Source organism: Vulpes vulpes, chromosome 3 (assembly GCF_048418805.1).
Source record: "Vulpes vulpes isolate BD-2025 chromosome 3, VulVul3, whole genome shotgun sequence".
NCBI classification, from domain to species: Eukaryota; Metazoa; Chordata; class Mammalia; order Carnivora; family Canidae; genus Vulpes; species Vulpes vulpes.
The window spans coordinates 61,380,380-61,399,181 of record NC_132782.1 but is presented as its reverse complement, the minus strand read 5'-3'; the positions used below and the strand labels follow the sequence as shown (position 1 = coordinate 61,399,181).

Sequence of the window (18,802 nt, the reverse complement as noted above, 5' to 3'; positions counted from 1 at the left end):
AAAGAAAAAGAAAGAAAGAAAGAAGAAGAAAAAGAAGAAAGAAAGAAAGAAGAAGAAAAAGAAGAAAGAAAGAAAGAAAGAAAGAAAGAAGAAAGAAAGAAAGAAAGAAAGAAAGAAAGAAAGAAAGAAAGAAAGAAAGAAAGAAAGAAAATGAAAAGACCTGGAAAGAACAGGTATATGTCGCTTTGCCCCCTCAAATTCCCCTTGGTCTTTTAGACTCAGCAAAAATCAGAACCACTGAAATAATCCTTAAAGTTTCCAGAAGTGTGTGAGCGTGTTATGTGTGTGAGAGATAAATGAAAACTGATTCATTGAATTTGCTGATGAAATTCAGTGAGATCTGGCTAGAGAGCTGGGAAGGAAAATTGAGTAATTAGGTAGAGAATCCAAACATTGGGTGATTATGAGACTTCTCCCTGGAAGAGTTGGGAAGTGAGTGGATTTTTAGGTACAAGTGTATGGGTGAAGTTAGAGAAAGAAAACAAAAACAAAAACACCTCCTTTTTAAGATTAAGTTGGGAGAAAATGGTCATGCCGTGAGCCTGTGACATGACTGTCTTGTATCACTGGGACAAGAATGAGTATGAAGGAAGCCCTCATATGAGGCTCAGGACGGGAGAAACAGTATCTTCAGGGTGCCCCACACTTCTGCAAGTAATGGTAGGTCTGGTGGAATGTGCATACTTATAGGTACATGGATTCTTTTTTTTTTTTTTTAATTTTTTTATTTATTTATGATAGTCACACACAGAGAGAGAGAGGCAGAGACACAGGCGGAGGGAGAAGCAGGCTCCATGCACCGGGAGCCTGATGTGGGATTCGATTCCGGGTCTCCAGGATCGCGCCCTGGGCCAAAGGCAGGCGCCAAACCGCTGCGCCACCCAGGGATCCCCGGTACATGGATTCTTTAAGAGACACATGTATTCAAGAGAAGTGATTCTGGGTAAATAACCATGGACACTGAGGAACACAAGGAGGTGGCCGTTTTAATACATGCAACGAATCCATGACCCAATTTACAAACAGAAGAATTTAGAAAGATTATGCCATAAAGTACATATCATGCCATTGACTTGCCTCCTGTCTCTACCCCTAAGCTGGAAGTGCAGGGAAACACCTGTTACATTCGAGGTCTTTTTTCTTCTTCTTCTCAATTGGTGGTAAACAATTCCACCAATTGCACAATGAAAAAATTCTGTGAGCCTGGCACCCAGATCTGGATCTCTCAGTTGCTCTTGCTGCCAAAGGTCAATCCAATGTGTCTGCTTTTGACATATTTTAGCCAAAGAATGCTAATGACATTTTCCAAAACGCTGTGCTGTTCCACCTTGCGTCCCGCCCCGGAAATTTGGGATTTCTAAAACGCAGAGATATCTTCAATGCCAAAAAAGCCACAATAGGTAGAGATATGGCCAGCTTTTCAAGCTTTCTGACCATTTTAGGAACCCACTAAAACACTGACAAGATGACAAGAACTCACTGCCTCAAAACCAAAGAGAAAACAGTGAAACTAAAAGCGATAAACGTTTGTTTGCATATCAACAAAACATAACTCACTGTCGACTTTACTCATCGTTCTATTTAGTCCCTTGATAATCTTTGTACCTCAAGAAATGCTGTGGATTAGATTTTTTTCACATTGCAAGAACACCCTCACGTGCAAGATGATGGCCCAAAATTCACAGGCACAGATAAATGAATTTACTTGCACTCGAAGAGTTTGGGCAGCAAAATTATAAAAGCTCTTTAGCTTTCTGTTGCAAGAAAAAAATTTTAATTCGATGTGCAAGATGAATGCATATTAATATCTTTGTTAGTTTGTGGGATGGGAGCTACTAAGACAAAAATATGAAGGTTTTAAAATGACTCATCACTACTCCCGTTGCTAAAGGAAGTCACTAAACTTGTAGAGAAATTCTTCCATGTTCATTGACCTATCTCTTCCGATTTCTTTTCCTTATCTTTTTCCAGCTTATTAACAAAGTTAAACACAAGAACAAGAACAAGCCAGGAAGGGAAAATCTGCCATTGTTAACACGAAGTCTAGTTGTCCTAATAATAATAATGTTTAAAAGCAGTGGTTAAAAAAAAAAAAAAGCATTGGTTAATTTTTTGGAATAACTTTTAAAAAGGACATCAGAATTTTATGCTTTTTCAGAATTTCCTGCCTTATACTGAAACACAACATCCTTATTTCTAATGGTTCAGTTTGAATTGGTATGCACAGCAAGGGACAAGAGGCCTAGGGGCCGAAAGCCAAGGCCGAGGGTAATTCAGGAGTGTCACAACCCTTCCAGGGACGAGTACCAAGTCAAAAAAAAAATGTTTTTCTCATCTCTTGAGAAGAGGTGAAGAAATGAAACATCGTAAGTATGTCAGATGGGTTTTTTGTATGATACACTAGAAAACAATCTCTGAAATTTTATTCCAAGCTTTGTACACACTCCTTCTTATCCACTCGAAACTAGCTAAGAGCTTAAAAGTATATTTGCTTGAATGCTGAGTCACCTCAACAGGAGCTATAGTCAGGGTGCCACCACCCAATTTATGTGAGTGATAAGTTTTAAAAGGGGCAATATGAGAGTTTACAGACATCGATAATAGCTTCAAATGTGACTCACATATGTAAGGAAACCTTTTAAGGTATCTTAACTGGTTCCAGAAACCCAGATAGTTAGTATCCTGTTTTCCATTTTCCTTTTCATTAAATCGTCAACAATCAACAATGTGACTAAGATAAATAGCAGTACATGAGATAAAAATGGGAAGGCTTCTCAAAAACTCCTTCAATTCTATGCATGATTCATATTCAGCTTGAAAACCATTAGTTAAGAATGAAATAGCCAAAGATTCTAGCATATGAAGTGTGATGTATACCAACTTCTTAACCCTACAATATAATGGTAGGAAAGCTAACTCTGTAACAAAAACTCCATACCTAAAATAATTAGTACCAATACTTAGAATATAGCAAGATTTATTTTTCTTCCATTGTCTCCTACTTTCCACACAATAAGACAGGATATTATCAGGGTTGCCTGAATATGTATGTAGTCAAGTCTATTTTTTCTATCTGGCTATCATTCATAAAAACAAAATTCAAGGTTCTATTTACTTTATTTTCAAAAATATATTTTATTTATTTATTCATGAGAGACACTGAGACAGAGAGGCAGAGACATAGGCAGAGAGAGAAGGAGACTTTGTGCAGGGAGCGTGACGTGGGACTGGATCCCGGGACTCCAGGATAATTCCCTGAGCTGAAGGCGGACGCTCAACCGCTGAGCCACCCAGGTGTCCCTCTATTTACTTTCATTAATTCGGCTAATAGGAGCTTTTGGGGGAATAAGAAGGGTACTTAGTGAGAAAAAGAGAGAAAGATAACGGTTGTGCTTATGTGTCCCGGAGAAGTAATTCTCTTCCTCCTCGTACTCCATATACTATAGTTACTATAGTATTCTTTTCTCATGTTTTAAAGGCTACTATTGAGCAATTTAGGGATTTTAAGGATTTATAACCTCCAGTCAAAATAGTATTTCATCTATCAATTGTCATTTCCATATTGGCACTAGCTCCTAGTTTCATTCACAAAACTAGGGTTGTCAGGGCCTTAATGAGGCAATCCTTCTGCCTCCATCACCCCACCGGTTAGGCCAAACATATGCCTACCCATTCAGTTCTGAAACCACCTGCAGAGAGGAAGTTAAATGAAGAAAAGGAAAGCATCACACTGTCACCATCTTTGGATAAGCTCTAATTTTACCCAAAGGAGAAAACTTTAACCACAATAACAAAGCTGGCAATGACCATGATTAAATGATGCCTGTCATTCTGTCCTACCCCTGGGAGTTGCTCTCCACCCACTCCCAGGTGATGGATGTGTTTCTCTTGGGACACTGGGTTTAAATTGGCAAAGAAAGCAGACATCAATCACCAGAGTGGGCAAAGCAGTATTTGATCTGCTCTGGAGAAAGGATGGGGACCTGAACAAAACTCATTGACAGCACAAAACCAAGGTCATCTCCCAGTACCACGAATACATCAAAGCAGGCTCATTTAGTCTCAAAGTGTGAGTCACAAATACTAAGCCTGGAAGAGATCTTAGAGAACCTGAAACCAATCCATTGACACACAAATCAGAGAATTCCCTCCCTCCACAAAAATAAAACAAAACCAGAATCCGTGTCTCAGCATTTATTATCCATACTCTTGAAATTTGTGATCTATTAGATGTCGATGTTCTGAATTCCAAAGCTATATCCAGTTACTGATCCCACATGGTATATACTTCCTGACCAGTAAATCTACATGAAAAAAAAAAGTTTAAATGTGAACAAATTTGCTGCTTATATCAACATGAAAAACAAACAAACAAAAAAAGAATCCAACTTATCTCTGTCAACCCCCTCTTTTTTTTTTCCTTTTCCAAATTGCTTTTTAATGTCTGAAATTTGAAAACCAACAGCTACTTCTATAGGCTTTTTCAAGACCCTGAAAACAGTGACTTACTAGTAAATCTCTTATTAGTGTCCTATAGATTAACAAGCTCAAGAAAACTCAAGATGACAGGTTTCATGAAGATTTTCTTTCAAAAACTTTATAGTTTAAGCATCCCATGAAAAATAAATCTCTTTATTATGATATCCTGCTAAAGAGATAGACCCAAAAGTGTGTCCCTTTGTACAAGTATGTACTTCTTAACAGTGGCCACAAAGGAACAATAGGCATGCAAAACCAAATACTATATTTCCAAATATCTGGAAAAAAAAAAAAAGGTTCATACCACCACCTATTTTGTTCTCCTCATTACCTATCACTCTTTTTTAGGGATAAATGGCCTGATGATTTTCTTACAATAGTTCCACAGCTTAAAGCAGCAAAAAACATTTAAAATTTTTTTTAAAAAGCAAAAAAGTTATGATTTCAAAACAGAAATGAGAAATTCACTTTTGTTATTTGAATGTGTGCTGCATGGAAAATCATTATGATCCTTCCACTTGCAAATGTTTCGGACCCTTCGGTAAATATGTTTTCTTATTAAACAGTAACTCTGTTTAAAATAAAAATTGGTATGATAGGTCCATGTCCATTTTCAAAAAGTGTATTTTTCAATGGCATCCAAGATAGGTCAGCATTTTCCCACTACTGCAAAAAACAGCAATGTGTATCCTCAACGCAGGTATTACAACACATAAATACACTGTTGCCCTGGCTCTCCCTCTGGTTCCATCTGCTCTCTTGCTGTGCAACAGCTATAGCATAAAAAAGCCTATTCTCACACGCTTTTGATATTACACTATTTAATCACATACAGCTGTGGCTTACGAGACTGTTACAAAACACAATTTTAATGTAGTACTCGAAGCCAATTGTGGATAAACATCAACCATTTACTCCGAATAAGAAGTCAGACACTAAAAAGATTTTCTTTTAAAGGAAAAGACTGGTTTTCTTAGAATTTGGCATGGACGTAATTGTGACTGAGCCCTCTCTCTGCCAAAAAGACTGATAATGTCAAAAAGGATTGTGCAAAATCATATTAGTGCAATAATGAAGCTTTCCAGAATTCCTGGAGCCAGAAAGACCTGAAATGAACTTACATCCTACTTCTCTTCTTTTGCTTCCCTCCCTGCAAATCACCCCTACCTCCAACCCTCTAATAGATTTAATTACTTCAGAGAAATAATTTTGATTTATAATTCTATTGTTCTTTTCCCAAACTGAGAGAAAGCGAAAGGAAGCTGTTAGGAAGATACTGTTAGAACAAATTGACATGAGGTTTCTTTTGAATTAAGAATGATTCTGGAGAGAAAGACAACAACAACATGAACTTTTTACATATCTCCTCCTTTTAGCTAGGCACTAAACTTAGTACTGTGAAAACAATGACTGCATTATAGAAAAGACAATTCCAAAGATAATTTAACATGGGGGGGGGGTAAAGAAAACAGGACAACTAGAAAGGGAGAGTGGCCCCTTGTTACTATTTTTCTCTTATTCAAAACCAATTAAAATTGTGTACATTCTCAAATGAGACAAACAAGATTTATCATAGTTTCATGCTATCATATTACCGCCTGAGGCAAAAGAAATATTTGGAGTTGTACCTCAAAGTTCTCTTGCTGGACAATTTTTAGAAAACCAGTTTTGTATGTTTCAGCCTTTCAAAGGAAAACAGAACTTGGGAGTTCTCAAGGCTGTTTTCAAACTGTCAAGTTACCAACTCTGGCTATCAATGCAAATCTGAGGCAGGAAGTACTAAGGAAATTCTAAACTCTTTCCCTCCCTCTGCAAGATTTTCAACATTTTCATGTGCAAGAAGTGTGTTAAGGGGTTGTCCTGTTTTGCTTTTGAAGGATCTGTACAGTCACATCTTTGAGAATATCCCTTGCCCCATAGGAGCCTCTCTCTTCCTTTCCCTACTCCTTAGTCCTTCGTGTTTCAAGTGTTTGCTCTTTCTATGGCACAATCACTCGGGCTCTAGCTAGACTTTGAGAGATGGGCAGCTGTCCAGGCTGCAGATGGTTGGAAACTCAGCCTGAAGTCAGTGTGCAGTTGATGAGTTACTCCCTATACCTGACCCCATCTTCACACCAGGTTCTGAATACGATCTGAGTACCACCAGCCAGAAAAACTCTGTTGGGTCCCACAGATCTTTCTGCAAGATCTTCAGGGGCAGCAGATGGTCAAAGGCGGGAAAGCAGTAGGCTGATGGAAAAGCAGCGTGAGTAGAAACCATGCCCTGGATCGGTAGAAACATCATGACCTGCTCAGGGTAAGGAAATGGAAGGAAGGACTAGCTGCTGTGTGCGTTTGGATGCATTTTAAAGTTTTGGGAAGATGATAAAGTTTTCCAGGTACCACACATGAGGGAAATATCTTTCTCAGCAACAAAGTATCAATTCACCAGGCTGTGACCATGTTTTACTCTTTTTAGCTTTCCTAGTTACGATTAAGTTGCTTTTCCAAGAAACCCCCCACAAAATAACTCAGATTGCCATTCACCCTGGGTCTCACAAGGCAATAGCAACAGGTTGCTTGCTTTGAATGGGCTATAACAAAATTGCTGAGAAATATTAGGTTATGACTCAATCAAATGTGATTATGGATATTATCATCAAGCTAACGAGCTATTTTTTGGTCCCCTTTCTCTAAAGTTTGCTGATTATTCTGGTGGCCTTCAAACAGCAAATTCGTTTTGATGAAGATTTTTTTTTTTTTAAATCTGGCTATGGCTCTTATGTAAATATTAAAACATTTCATCAAGATTGCTTCTTTTCTGCTCTATCACAAACAATGTTTCTTTTTTAAATTGCTTCTTTTAATAGGGGGGAAATGGCCAAAAGAAAACTGACAAATGACAGCTTTTAATGCGAGGTCTTGGAAAGCATGCCTACTAGAACAATACCGCTACAAGATAGCTATCAGCGAGTCATTGGGTTTTCATTTTACTTCTATGTACATTTATCTAATATAATAATTTAAGCATTTGGAAAATTATTCAAAGGGAGGAAAGCATAAGTAACTTATTTCTAATTTCTTTTTCTTTTTAAGCAACAAAGGTAGTGAATTAGTTCTAAAGTAATGGGAAAATAAGAGGAGCAGAGAAAGCAGGGAAGTGCCCCAAGTTTTTCTAAAACTTTAATTGCATTTGAGGAAAGGGAAACCTTTCCATTTGTTTAAACATCCTACTCTCATTTTGTTTTATCATAAGAAAACAGCAGCTGTAGCTAACACACACATTTAAGTAGAAAGAAAAGGTTCAGTATTTTGTACTGTCTGAATAAATGCAATAATACACCTTTGAGTTCTTTAAGAACCCCATAAAGACTTTTCACCCCAAACTAATGTCAGTAAGTGGCTTTTGTTGATTAGTTAAAAACACCTGGTTTTACAGGACAGCTTAAGTTATGATGTCACCAGAATATGACTTTTATAGTCAACCACAGAGCTCTATTTTTATCAACCATAAATATTCTTTATGTATCAGTATCATTTTAAATAGCTCTGATTTTTAAAATAGATTATAACTATAAGGCAAGTCTAGGACTAGATTTTGTGAATTCCACCAAGGCTTGCTTACCAAATAAACATGAGCAGCATGTATTCCCCTCAGAATTATTATAGGTAATATTTTAAGATAAAAATATAAAAGGAGCAAAAAGACAACACTGAAATACCCAGTTGTTTTCATGCTGTACTGGGTCATGATAGTACTTTCTTACATAGTATTCATGCTGCCAGAAATTCCCCACATTTTAAAGTATGACTGACCCTTATTCTCATTCCCTGTGTGCCCAAGTTTCAAACCAGGGCACGTCTTCACATGTTCAGCTTCCAGGAATGTTATTAATGTCTATCATTTCAGAGCCACCGAAACAGTATTCGACAACTTCACAGCTTTGTTGAAAGTTTACAACATAATAATCAATATGAACTACCATGATACCCAAAGTAGCTGATCCTATATTCCCCACCACCCTAATCTGATTACCCGAATATCAGTTGAGGTCACCTAATGGATCTAGCTTCTTTAAAAATGTTCCAGAAGTTGATGGCTTTGACTAGCTTGAAAGTAACAAGATCCAGATGCCGCCTGTCTACACAACACTAAACTACACAGGACCCCAAAACAGATTTTTTTTAAATTCCCTCTATGTTTTTCAGGCTCTCCTCTTTTCCCTCACCACTGCACTTTCTCTCTTTACCTCAATCTCTCTCTCTCTCTCTCTCTCTCTCCCGGTCTCTCTCTTTCACACACCCACGCACACGCACACACACACTTCCCATCAGTGTAGCTCATCCAACATCCTGTCCTTAATATAATGTGCACGACATTATTTCCTGCTAGCAATAAGGTAAAAGAAATCTCAGGCAGGAAAGCAATTATTCCATTCATTTTAATCTAAAGTTTCCTTTCTGAATACACTTCATAGTCAAAAACAAGAACCAAAAAGAAAGCATGAATTTTGAAACATTTGGAAAAATTTAGCCAAATGAGTAAAAGGGATGGAATGTCTGATATTTTTCTTTTCTTTTTATTTATGATAGCCACACAGAGAGAGAGAGAGACAGGCAGAGACACAGGCAGAGGGTGAAGCAGGCTCCATGTACCGGGAGCCCAACGTGGGATTCGAGCCCGGGTCTCCAGGATCGCACCCTGGGCCAAAGGCAGGCGCCAAATCGCTGCGCCACCCAGGGATCCCTGTCTGATATTTTTCTTGGAACCCTTGGGTTTGTTGTTTTTATTTCTTGGGGGGGGGGATGAGGAATGACTATAATTTCCTCTTTTAGACTTGCCCTTGCTTTGCCATTTCCTTGAGGAAGGTAGTCAGCATTCTCCACCCAATCCCCCAAAGAGTTAAAACTCACCGCACTGCACGGGAGCAGGAGGGCTGGTCTACTAAAGCAGCAGCCCCACAAACTCAATGCTCACAAGGGCAAAAAGCAATGTGAGTAGACCTTGCAGGGGCAGGGCGAGTCATGGAGCGATTGAAAAAGAAAGAAAAAAAGCACAATTTTTAATAGAATTCTGAAAGTCTGCTGCCTCGTCTGGTTTACAAATAGGCATTGTTGGAGGAGACAGAATAAATAAGAGCTAACTACAGCATGAATTACCAAACACTAATCCCATCAACGAGCCCCGGTGGCAGCACAGATCACTCAGGCACGCCTTGTTCACTCTCCGCATATTTATTTATGAAGAAGACAGTGAGTCCCGCTAATGCGATACAAAATTAATATCACCTGTAAAGAAACACAAGCCATATATTCGAAGCGGTAACTACCGACACCCCCCCACCCCCAGCTCAATCAAGTCCAATTTAACTGACAAATTGAAGCAGTGATTTCACACCTGGGAGCCTTTCATGTCTGAACTGCAGGATCAAGTTCATGGTCGGCACTGCCCACTGCTTAGTTACGTGGGCTTTCCACTGGCCCCGTAATGATCATTCGCGCACACGCATAAAGACTAAAGTATTTAACCAATTCGTGTCCAATTATCATCAGTTATATTTCATCCCGTTTCAAGACCCACAGGCCTCCTGATGGCAGCCAGCACAGAAAAACAGAGCTTCGAAAAGTAAAGAACATCTATTGTAAAGCTCCAAACTTCAGTCTCTAGAGTCTTGATCACCCTCCATATAAGATAAAATATGTAAGGCAAATACACAAAAACAAAAGCACACCCAAACAAACTCTAAGGGACGTCAGTTAGTCGTACTATGCCTTCCCACACCCTTCTTTCATTCTATACTCCGTGATTAAAAGTTTGAGTTGCCCCTACGCTGGTGCATCCTATCCAGTGAGAAAAACCCTTTAAGAGCCACAAAGAACAGCTCACCCGAAAAGCCTCTGAAATTGTATTGTTGTTCCTGATAATCACTGTCACAATCTCCTTTCTAACAACCCTGTCCATCTGCAAAGCACTTTACTACGGATATCAGGAACATTTTTATGTTGCCAAATAACAACAAAGGAACACGAGCGAAACTATTATCTCTGCTGAAAGAGAAAAACCACAATCCCAGGGCTTGCTTTCTTCTCATATTCTCCTCTGCCTCATTAACTCCATTGGTATGTTCCTAATTTTAAAGAAGCAGGAAGAGGTGATGGGAAAGGGGAGGTAAATAATAATCCACATGCCTGTTTCCCATCCCAAGTGCAGGATACCACACTGCTTGCCAGACTGTGGGTCGAGCCATACCTTGGTTTAGAGACAGTGAGGATAGTAATAAGTGTACTGGGGGTACATTTGTGGCTGATCCAGGCGTTTGCCCATGTAGCTGGAATCTTTATGTCCGAGGCAGGGAACTCGATGACAGGGTATAGTGCCCCAGGCCGAGCGTCCTCTTAAACCACTATTCCTGATGGTCCTGATGACTGATGAGGCTTCAGAGATCCTTCGTCTTCCACCACTCGCTAGTTCCAAGATGGCAGGAATTTAAAAAAGAAACACACCCCCCCCAAAAAAAGAAAGAAAGAAAGAAAGAAAGAAAGAAAGAAAGAAAAAGAGAAAAAAGGAAAGGTATTGGTAGAACAACACTCACACACACACGCACACACACACACAGCCTTCCCAGATCGTGCCTTCCTTCCTGCAGCTGCCAGGGTCCACTTGGGATGAGGCACTTTGTTCTTTACCCAGGCTGTCTGTAGTCATGTCAATTGCCAGCGTTTGTAAAGAGAGAGAAAAGAAAAAAATCATAGTCTTTTTAGCACAACTCTGAATCCTTGCAGATCAGCTTCCTGTCTCCTGTTTGTCTCTTTCCCCACCTTAAAGAAAAAGGAAAAAAAAGAAAGAAATAAAGAAAGAAAGAAGAAACAAAGAAAGAAAGAAAGAAAGAAAGAAGAAAGAAGGAAAGAAGAAAGAAAGAAAGAAAGAAAGAAAGAAAGAAAGGAAGAAAGAAAGAAAGAAAACAAAAAGAAAAAGAAAAAGAAAGAGAAAGGGGAAAAGAAAAAAAAAAAACAAAACAACCTTGCACAGCCTGGTTGCTGCTGTCTCCCTTCCAGAGTGACAAGGTGTTCTGGCTCATCCTGTCCTTTCATTCCTTCCTCTCCTTCCAGCTGGTGGGTGGAACCTCTCCAGGGAGCAGGGTATGCAGTCCAGAAGGCTGCAGGATTTCCTCCAAGAAAAAAAAAAAAAAAAAAAGCCTGCTTCAACCCCTGCTGCAAGCAAAGTTCTGATTCCCTCTGCTGGCTACCTCGAATGGCAAAGCAATTTTTGCAGCAAAGCTGCTGCCACTGGAACTGAACCCAGGGAACTCAAATTCGGGCAGTGGATTCTCATCCTTCCCTCCATCCACCCCACACAAGAGCTGCCTTTTTTTTTCTTGCCAAGTTGCAAGGTAAGCCACACTGCTAAACCAAACACAGAAGACCACGGGAGGGAAGAGAGGACGAAGGGAGGAGGAAGAGAAAGACAAAAATAAAAGCAGACGGACGACCCGTGCTGGTTAAAATGGAACAAGTGTGTCCCAGATGCTTTCAAAAGCTGTTAACATACGAAAGCCACATGAATCCAAGACCCGGTTCAGAAACTAACCTTTTACTTCTCGGAGGACACGGAGGATGCTAAGTATTGAAGAAATTTGAGAGTCTGTGCCAGGACTACTATTAGCAAGCCCTGCATCATCAGCTCACAATGACCAACTTACCATAGCCGAAATGATCATTCTTATCCTTACATCCATTTTGTAAGCATCCAAGGAGGTATCCCATTAGGTTTACAGGCGTCTTTATAAATAAAATCACTGGTTCTCTCACTGTGTATCTATGATGATTTTGATTCAGGGATGCTTTAATCACTTTCCCGATGTCATCACAAAAAAAAGCACAATTACTTGACAGAGTTTTTCCCCACCTATAGTAAGTAATATTCTGACATGTCTATCAGCTATTACATTATAATACAAATGGTTTCAGCGAAAATATATTTCCTTTAAGGGTCCCTTTTCAAGGCAGTCAAGGCTAAAATTGGACATGCCAGCTGTGTTTTGCTGTGAGTGCTCACGCATGCCCAAAGCGTGGGCTGACCAATATTGAGCGCCTCTCCACTTCGTCAAACCAGCTCTGTTCTCCACAGCAAAGAGTTACCTTTTCAGATAAGAGGTTCCTGGTACAAATCCAGCTTCCTAGTGAAGAAGAACAGAGAATTCCAGCCCAGTGCACAATATGGTATCCATCCACATACAAGCCCTGCCACCCGTGAGGTCACTGGCTTCCACTCAGGGGGCTGGTTATTAGAAGCTGTGTGAGTGCATGGATATTCCTTGGAAAAAGTTAAGGATGGTGGATAAATAGCTTTATGTTTGACAAGAATAACACCAGAAAGAAGGAAGGAGAGAGGGTGGGAGGGTAGGAGTTAGAAGCCCTGATATCCCTGTCATGAAGAGAATTAAATCAACTCCACCAACATTGAAATGTGTTCTTCTGGGCCTTTTTCGTCCCATCCAGAGAGTGGAAATGCTGCCAACTTATCTGGCTGAAGGTGGTAAACGGAATCAGATACTAAATCAAAACTACATTTATTTAAAAATCATTCAGTGGCATCTCAATGCTCAGACAATAAAGTCTTGACTCCTTGGAATAGTTTTCAAAACCCTTGAAAACCCAACTTTATTCTCCAGCCTCAGACAGTAAAGTCTGGTCCTCGTAGTCTATATCTGAGTCACAGTGAACTGCTTTTAAAGTGGAATGTGCGGGGGATCCCTGGGTGGCTCAGCAGTTTAGCCCAGGGCCTGAATCCGGAGTTCTGGGATCGAGTCCCACGCCGGGCTCCTTGCATGGAGCCTGCTTCTCCCTCTGCCTGTGTCTCTCTGCCCCTCTCTCTGTGTCTCTATGTCTCTCATGAATAAATAAGTAAAATCTTTAAAAAAATAATAAACTGGAATGTGCTCTCTCAGGGACTTCTGTCATCTGCTCTGCCCCAGAATGGTCTTGCATCCCCATTCAGCCCATCCTTCAGCTCTCAACATGGATATCACCCCTCGGAATAGCTTTCCCTAAAGCCTCCCTTCCCTGCTGCACCTTATATTTGCCCTAAAAGGACGCTTATCCTGGGCAACTGTCTGTTAATTGCACGCTCGTTTCTTCTAGGATGCCGGAAAAGCATCAGGAAAAGCAGAAAAGCAGGAGTCCCCATCATTCTCATTCACGTTCCTATTTCCACAAACTGTCATGGAATCTGACACAACATGGTGCTCTGCAAGTGTTTGAAGAGTAAGATACCTTAAACCCGATAAAACTTCTAACTCAATTCATATCCTCTCTCAGTACATTTCAGTACATTTCTGAAAGATTTATTTGTTCATAGATTTTACCTAAAAAACAGATACATTATATACTTATATATATTTAAGTAACTCCCTAAGTAGTCTTTATTTATCCATGTGATAAATTTTGAGGTTAAAAATAGAACATTTGCAAATCTCATCTTTGAGAACCAAGCTTCCTTTTCTATCTACCTGTCCATCTATGCTGGGCATAGAGCCCAGTGCTTTTATCTTTTATAAATAGAAATGAATAGATTTCACAGTTTTTTTTAAGGCATATCCTTTTTTTTTCTTATTTATGGTTTTTGCTTCTCCTAAGTTTTCTGCTTCTAAGATACCTGCTTTTCCATTTCAGGACTCATATGAACGAGCAAAACATATCTTGAAGACTCATGCAAAAGAGCATAAGAATCTAGCAGAAGCTTTACTAACCTATGAGACTTTGGATGCCAAAGAGATTCAAATTGTTCTTGAGGGAAAGAAATTGGAAGTGAGATGATAATTCTTAAAATGGATGCATTGCTGGTTTTACTGCAAGAATATATAAGTAGCATTTCAGTAGTCTCCTTTTGCAATGCTTTTCTTTCATTCTTGACTTGATATCACTCAAGGGTGTGAAACACTTTGTCTCTTGTCACGTTTAGTCTAGTTTTGGTTAGTCTCATGATGACACCTATTGCAAGTTATCAACTCAGCAAATATGTTAAAGAAAATAAAGGACTGTTAGGATTGAAAATAGCTTGTTAGAGACATGTCAGTTATTCAGTTGAAAATAAGTAATGATTTCATGGTTGGTTCCTCTACTAGATGCGAATAAAAATTGTGCTTTTAGCACTTGGAAAGTATTTTTACTTGGCAAAGTAAAATTGTTGAAGGAGTGTCTTTGTTTTTAGATAGTACCATTTGTTGGTGAACCATACTTCTATTCATGTCAGTGGAAACGTCATTAAGATGCACTTAATTATGTTCCAGGTTGTCCGTAATATAAAATAGTTCTGCTTTTGTTTTTGTCTATCTAAAAGTAGAGAACTGTAAATGTAAAGATATAATCATAATTTAAATGATTATAACCTTTTAGAGATGCAGCTTGCATTTTCATTGTCTTTTTTTAACATCATCATCATTCTTACTAATGAAATTTATTTCAGAGCAGCAAGTATTTCATTAAATAAAAAGTGAGTCGCTTCAAAATCTGAATTATTATATAATTATGCTTGGTATTGAAAAAAATTAACCCCAAATCCCAGTCCCTTCAAAGTGAACTTTGAATTACCACGTTAGAAATGGAAAGTTGTTTGCTTTTCATTCAGATTTTGTGAATATGAACATATTACAGGATTTACAGATGACTTTATTAACTGAACAAAAAAATTTTTAGAGCTCATTGTATTGGTTTTACAACCAAATTATATTCTTGAAGTTATTTTATTAAAGTTACCTACAGTTTTCTAATAATTCTTAAGCTGTATATGGTCTTCATTGAAGAAGTTGATGGAGTTTGCTATATAATATCTTTGCCTTTTTTTTTTAAATTTTACAGTTTGATCTGATTTCAAACTTACAGAAATATTACTGGAATAATACAAGGAAGTCCCGTATACCTTGGTCCAGATTCATTATCTCACTTTTTAATTGCCCACCTCTCTTTCCCCTTTTGTTTCTCCTTCGTCCTTCTTTCCCTCCTTCCCTCTCCCTGTGTGTATACATGTCATTGTGTGGATATATGTTTTCATTTTTCTTGGATAGACTTCTAGGATTGAAATTGCTGGGTTGCGTAGTAAGTTTCTGCTTACTTTTTAAAGAACCTGATGCATCATTCTCTACATCTGTTACAGTATGTTTTTATGGCCTTTTTGATAAAGTCATTTTAGTGTGAGTGAAATAATATCTCATGGATTAATATACATTTATCTACACTAGTGATACCTCCCCTGTTTTATGACCATTTGTATATTTTCTTTGGAGAAATGTTCATTCAGACGACCCTCACCATCACTTTTGGGTTGTCTTATATGTTGTAAGAGATTGTATATTCTGAATACAAGTGCTTTATTGAAGGATCGTACTTTTTTCTTTTTTTAAAGATTTTATTTATGTATTCATAAGAGAGAGAGACACAGGCAGAGGGAGAAGCAGGCTCCATGCATGGAGCCCGATGTGGGACTCAATCCCAGGACTCTAGGATCATGCCCTGGGCTGAAGGCAGGCACTAAACCTCTGAGCCACCAGGGATCCCCGGATCTTGTTTTTTTTTATCCAGTCCAACCATCTCTATTCATTGTAGTGTTTAGTTAATTCAAATTTAGTATTGATATAATTGTTTTTGCACCTCCTATTTTGCTTTTTTTTCCCTGTTTTTCTCATATATAAATAGATCCTTCTCTTCCTTTTTGAATTACATCTTAGTGGTTGATCTAGGGATGGCCATAGGCATTAAAGTAGACCATCAGTCTACTTTAATTCTGGTTAAATGTAGGAACTTTGTTTCAGTCTATCTCATCTTCTTCTCTGTGCTCTTAGTGTCATGTTATATCTGTGCATGTTACAGCAGTTCAACAATACAGTGACAAAACTTGTGCTTTATATAATCTTATTTCCTCAGTCTTTCTCTGGGAATGTCTTTTATTTTTCCTTTTTGTAAGTATAGTGTTGCTGGATATAGAATACATGATTGCCTCTTTTTTTTAAATTTTATTCATGAGAGACACAGAGAGAGGGAGAGAGGGAGTCAGAGACACCGAGAGAGAAGCAGGTTCCATGCAGGGACAGGGACCCTGATGTGGGACTTGATCCTGGGTCTCCAGGATCACACCTGGGCCGAAGGCAGGAACTAAACCACTGAGCCATCCAGGGATCCTGACTTTTTTTTTTTTCTTTAATCATTTTGAATATGTTATCCCATAGACTCCTGGCTTTTTTATTTTATTTTTTTGTGTGTGTGTGTGTGTGTGTGTGAGGAGTCAGCTGTTAATCATAATTTTGGTTTCCTTTTCTGATAGGTTGTTTTTTTTTTCTCTTGATGATTTCAAAGTTTTGTTTTGTTTTTGTTTGCTTATCCTTATCTTTTACCAGTTTGACTATGATGATGTGTTGAGGTGTGGATGTCCCTGTGTTTTTACTGTTTGGGATTTATTGGGTTTCATGGATCTGTAGAGTAGCTTTTTATCAAATTTAAGCAGTTTTTGGCAGTTATTTCTTCAGATACATTTATCTGTCTTTTTCTGTCTTGTCCTTCTGGGAGTCTCCTTACATGTGTGTTGGTACAGTTAATGTTGATATGGTCTCTGAGGCTTTGTTCATTTTCTTCATTGTTTTTTCTCCCTCTCTACTTAAGATTGAATAATTTCTATTGATTATTGAAGTTCACTGATACTTCTGTCATCTCAAATCAGTTGAATTTTCATTTCAGGTACTGTATTTTTTAGCTCTAAGTTGCTATTCAATTCTTTAATTTACTTTGTATATTATTTATTTATTTATTTATTTATTTATTTATTTATTTTTATTTATGATAGTCACACACACACACACACAGACACACACACACACGCACACAGAGGCAGAGACATAGGCAGATGGAGAAGCAGGCTCCATGCACCGGAAGCCCGATGTGGGATTCGATCCCGGGTCTCCAGGATTGCGCCCTGGGGCAAAGGCAGGTGCTAAACTGTTGCGCCACCCAGAGATCCCTACCTTGTATCTTTTTTATTGAGATTCTTCTTGCATTGCATCATTTTCATCATGGTTTTCATTAATTCATTAAACATGACTTCCATTACTTTTTTGACCATGTCCATATAGCTGCTTTTAAATCTTTACTAAATCTACCATCTGGAAATGGACAGTTTCTACTTAATGCTTTTTTTCGTTAGTAAGGGAAAGTATTTCTTCCCCAGAGGATTTTCTTGTTATGTTTAGTAACTTGCCTCCAATAAATTTATGAAGTCATCTCTACTACAGTATGTAGCCATTGATGTCTCTGTTCATTTTTAAAATGTTTTAATCTTGCTTCCTAAGGATTGCTTTGTCTGCAGACCTTAACATTTAGCCAAAGATTGGGCAGAGTTTGTGTTCCGACCCCATCATTCTTGCCTTCTACTCTGCTGATGGATCTGTGTGGGATTGCAAGTCCATTCAACATTTGGGTCATTTTCAGGTCTTCCCTGGTTTTTGTTTTTTTGCTACTCCTTTGTGTGGATGTGTACACCTTGGCAACAGTGGGATGTGGGTGGCTTGAACCAATTTCAGTTTCTGTTCTGCATGCCTCTGGTAAATCTGAAGTGTATGGAGTGCTTATCAAATCCAGATGGCTGTCTTACCTCTCAGAACTTCCAGTTAAATACCTTTCTACTCTTACCGTGTTTGCCCTTAACAGGATTGCAGCCTCAGGCGAGAGAACCCTGTGTGCTTAGCATAGAGGTCACCCTTTGACTTACTCTGCATCAGGTCAAGCAAGTCCCTTCTGGCAGTGACAAGTTCTGGCATGGGAAGTGAGAGCACAGCACCACAGACTTAATGCAGCTCTCACCAAACTTACGTGGTTTTCATGAAGAAACAGTTTGCTGTAGGTCTTGGGTAGATTTCCACAGTGCTGAAGTGGTTGTTTTTAAAATAATTTTATTCAACTTTATAGTTGCCTTTTTAAAAATGGGAATGATTTGTCTGCCTCCATTCATCATTGTACTGAAAGTGAATCTCTCTCACTTATTTTGAATCATACTCCAACCAAAGCAGTTTAATAAGAATAGACCTACAGAGGACTGGTAAACTTTTCAGAGCTATCCATTCAAAGCTACCAGAGTGCCAGAGTTTGACATGTAACCTTTATTTATTTATTATTTTTGGTCACGGATACATGTTTTATGTTTGGATATTACTTTTATTTGTTTATATTCATTTTTAAGTAAATACCAAGTCACTTCAGTCCAGCTGGTTATGAGTATGTTTCTTAAGTATGCAGCATTTCAGTAAAATATGTTGGAATGTAGACTTGGTCTTTGGATTGAAAAAATAACACCTAGCTGTGG

At 38.6% G+C, this 18,802-nt stretch overlaps 1 long non-coding RNA gene across 2 annotated transcripts; it reads right to left on the bottom strand.

Moving 5' to 3' along the window:
- Positions 1-9,677: 9,677 nt before the first annotated feature.
- LOC140598237 (uncharacterized) lies at positions 9,678-12,599 on the bottom strand. 2 transcript variants are annotated; one of them, XR_012000453.1, is made up of 3 exons: positions 12,159-12,599; positions 11,480-11,627; positions 9,678-11,277 (listed from the first exon to the last, which is right to left on the bottom strand). It is a non-coding gene; the product is annotated as an uncharacterized lncRNA (long non-coding RNA). The 2 variants fall into 2 exon arrangements; XR_012000454.1 differs by having other exon boundaries at positions 12,047-12,473.
- Between the last annotated feature and the right edge of the window lie 6,203 nt (positions 12,600-18,802).